The sequence below is a fragment of the Catharus ustulatus genome, chromosome 8 (assembly GCF_009819885.2).
Source record: "Catharus ustulatus isolate bCatUst1 chromosome 8, bCatUst1.pri.v2, whole genome shotgun sequence".
Lineage (NCBI taxonomy): Eukaryota > Metazoa > Chordata > Aves > Passeriformes > Turdidae > Catharus > Catharus ustulatus.
In genome coordinates, this window is record NC_046228.1 from 2001768 (window position 1) to 2005081 (window position 3314).

Sequence of the window (3314 nt, forward strand, 5' to 3'; positions counted from 1 at the left end):
AGTCTCCTCCCCTGTCTCCCAGTCCCATTGCCCATCTCCATCCCTCCATCCCTCCCTCCATCCCTCCATCCCTGCCTCTCAGCCTCCTCCCCTGTCTCCCAGTCCCATTTCCCATCTCCCTGACTCCATCCCTCCATCCCTGCATCCATCCCTGACTCCATCCCTCCCTCCATCCCTCCATCCCTCCATCCCTTCCTCCCCCGTCTCCCAGTCCCATTTCCCATCTCCCTGCCTCCCTCCCTGCCTCCCTCCATCCCTTCCTCCCCCCATCTCCCAGTCCCATTTCCCATCTCCCTGACTCCATCCCTCCCTCCATCCCTCCCTCCCTGCCTCCATCCCTCCATCCCTGCCCCCCCCCCCGTCTCCCAGTCCCATTTCCCATCTCCCTGCCTCCCTCCCTGCCGCAGCCTCAGCTGCACGCGGGCTGAGCTCTCCTCCAGCTGCAGCAGCAGCAGCAGTAGCAGCAGCAAGGTGAAGCGCGGGAGCTCTTCAGGGAGGGGAGAGCAAATTAAAGCTCACTGCAGGAAAGTTGTGCCCCTGGCACTGTGCTCATGCAACAGCTGCAGATACAACAACGATCATCTGACATTCTGACATATACGTTGAGCAAAGCGGCGAGCGAGCCAATGCCGACACAACCTCGCGCAGGGCTCCGAGTCCCAGCCTTGAGCAAAACAGGTGTATGACATCCTGTTGCCAGTCTTCAGAGGTTATGGGTACGAGGAGAGACATCTGAGAGAGGAGCAGATGAAAATAACAAAGAAGGTTAAGGCTCGGGTTGACAAGCTCATTGATAATGTTTTAGGTGGAACAGACCTGCACGTTGACTACAAATTGCTCCTAATGCCTCCCGTAGACTGCAGGGCCCAGTCGAAGTGAAAATGGGCTCATTCATTACTTTCTGAGAGCAAATTTCTGCAAAAAGGAACCCAGAAACTCCAGATGTCCTTCGGGGCCGAGGCTGCAGAGCTGTCGTGGTGCCAGAGCAGCAGCATTATGTTGTGTGGCCTTCAGGCTTCCATGTAAATAAACAGGAGCAATGAAATCCTTTAGCAAATATTTTTGAATTTGGTGGAAAATCCTGTTGCAGCATTTTGCTTTTTAATGTTCTGAGACTAATTGATTATCTAATAGGAGGCAAGGACACTGCCAGGAAAGGCATCGCTCTCGTGTTAGCCTCCAGGACGTGGCTCTTTGTGAAATTTCACCGGAAAAAAATTGCATTCAGAGAAGGATTTTAAATCCAGTCTTCTACATTTTCACATTGTAGACATTATGGCCCAGAAACAGCACATGGGCTGCCATTCCTGGAAGTTCATTGCTTCAAGTCACATAGCTCCCTAGGCTAATCAGCCTTTACTAAGTTGCCTTATTCTGGGGAAAGAAAACACATATTAGAGTGAGGCCATGTCTCCATAAAAGATGCTCGGAAGAGCACTGTTGGATATTAAAGTTAGCATCTGCTATTGTCTGGTTAACAATTGGCAATTACCATTAGTTTCCACTGTGGCTGATGGAGTCACAGATGGCTGATTGAGTCAAGTAAGTGCACTTATTCCTACAGAGGGGTGTGCTGTAGCAGGAAAATACTTACACTCACATCACATGCAATCCAGGCAGAAAGTCATGAGGCGGCTTCCAAAAAGTCACTTCCAGCTTGTCTGGCCTCTTTGAGACAAATCCCAAAAGATGTTGTAAAGAAGGTGCTGTAAAAACAGAAAAAATAGGATCCAAACTGCAGTCAGGGGTTAATACACACAGTGAAAATCAATTTATTGTGACCTGGAGAAGTACCACTGTCATTACAGGTAAAGCTGCTGGGAGAAATTTGGGTGGCTTCTGTTCTTTTTTAATAGAACTGGCTTGCTCTGCAGCACATTAAAAACATTCTGCTAATCACAATTTATCATGCTTAGTGGAAAATCTTCGCCACTTGGTTTGCATGTCCTTAATTAGAGATTTAATAAGTAGACAACTGTTTAAACACAGCCACTTTGCCCATCAGTATAATTCACCTTGGTTTGATTTCACACCTATAGCTGCTAATACATTGTGCCATTCCATAATGGGACATTTATGTTTCTCATAATTCCAAGGGATTAAATGCAAATGTGCCTTTCACATCTGCATGTTGGAATTATGAATTCCTGATAGTTTTTACTTGGTGTTTGTTGCACTTTTCACCCGACCAGGCCTTGAGATTTCTCACTGTTGTCGTGGCTCAAGGGATGTTCTAAACCAGAGGACTGAGAGAGGAGTTCTGCTGTGGGTTCTCCTTTCCCAACAGGAGCATCCCTACCTTGCCCTGCCCAGAACCAGTTCAACACCCACCCAACACCTACAGATATTTAAAAACAGCCAATCCCTGGCAATGCCAATGGGAGCCAGGCACCTCCAACCCCCTGCTTTCACCAGTGTTTGGTGTTCCCACCCCAGGTGACACCACTGCCCCTGTTACTGTGAGACCCAACCTCTCCCATGCCAACCACAGCCACTCACAACTCCTGTAGCATCAAATCCTGCTCTTATCCTCCCTGGAACACTTTGAGGATTATGATCACTTTCCTTGAGCCAGCGTGAGAGGATCAGCTGAGCTTGGAACAACTGCAGACAGCACAGGAGAGTCAAATGAGGCTGAAGCCACCAACTGGCTCTTGACTATCCCAGGGGAATTTGGATCAGGTCCTGAGTAAATCCCGGGTGTGTTTTGCTTTGAAAAATTTGTTCCAAGATTAGTTTTCCAGTCCTATTACATCTTCAGAAAGTCCAGACATTATTGGATGTGAAGATGTTCATAGCAGGGATTTGGAACTAGGTGAGCTGTAAGGCCCCTTCCAACCCAAATCATTCTGTGATGCTATGTGGAGACCTAGAAATGAAAAATAAAAAAATAAAAAACAAACAAACAAACAAGGCAGTGAAACTGCTTTGTCTCTATCTTGTTTCTGACAAGTGTTTTCAAAGCACCTTTGCCAGCCAGTTCTGAAAAAGCAGCATCACCATTTCCTGCAAAACTCTCTCCAGGGTGTGTTTACAGCACGCCTTGCACAGGGACGGGGTGAGGACACATCACACCCGTGGCAGGGGCTCTGAGGAGCGGTTTTGGTGCTCTTAGCTCAGTGCCTGGGCTCCCTCCAGCCCAAACCTGCCCTGATTTTTGGCAGCCAGCTCAGGGTTTGCTGCAGGGGTTCTGCTGAGCGGTTCCTCGGCCGCTCACCCAGCCCTCCCTCGCGCTGCCTCCCTTCCCTCCACACTTCATTCATTACCAAAAAGCAAGGGAGAAAACCCCCAAATCAGGCTCACTGTCGAGCTAT

The 3314-nt window shown here is 48.7% G+C and overlaps 1 long non-coding RNA gene across 1 annotated transcript; it reads right to left on the reverse strand.

The window, feature by feature from the left end:
• Positions 1-391: 391 nt before the first annotated feature.
• LOC116999713 lies at positions 392-2789 on the reverse strand. The gene is made up of 3 exons (XR_004418598.1): positions 2500-2789; positions 1595-1706; positions 392-732 (listed from the first exon to the last, which is right to left on the reverse strand). It is a non-coding gene; the product is annotated as an uncharacterized LOC116999713 (long non-coding RNA).
• Positions 2790-3314: the final 525 nt, after the last annotated feature.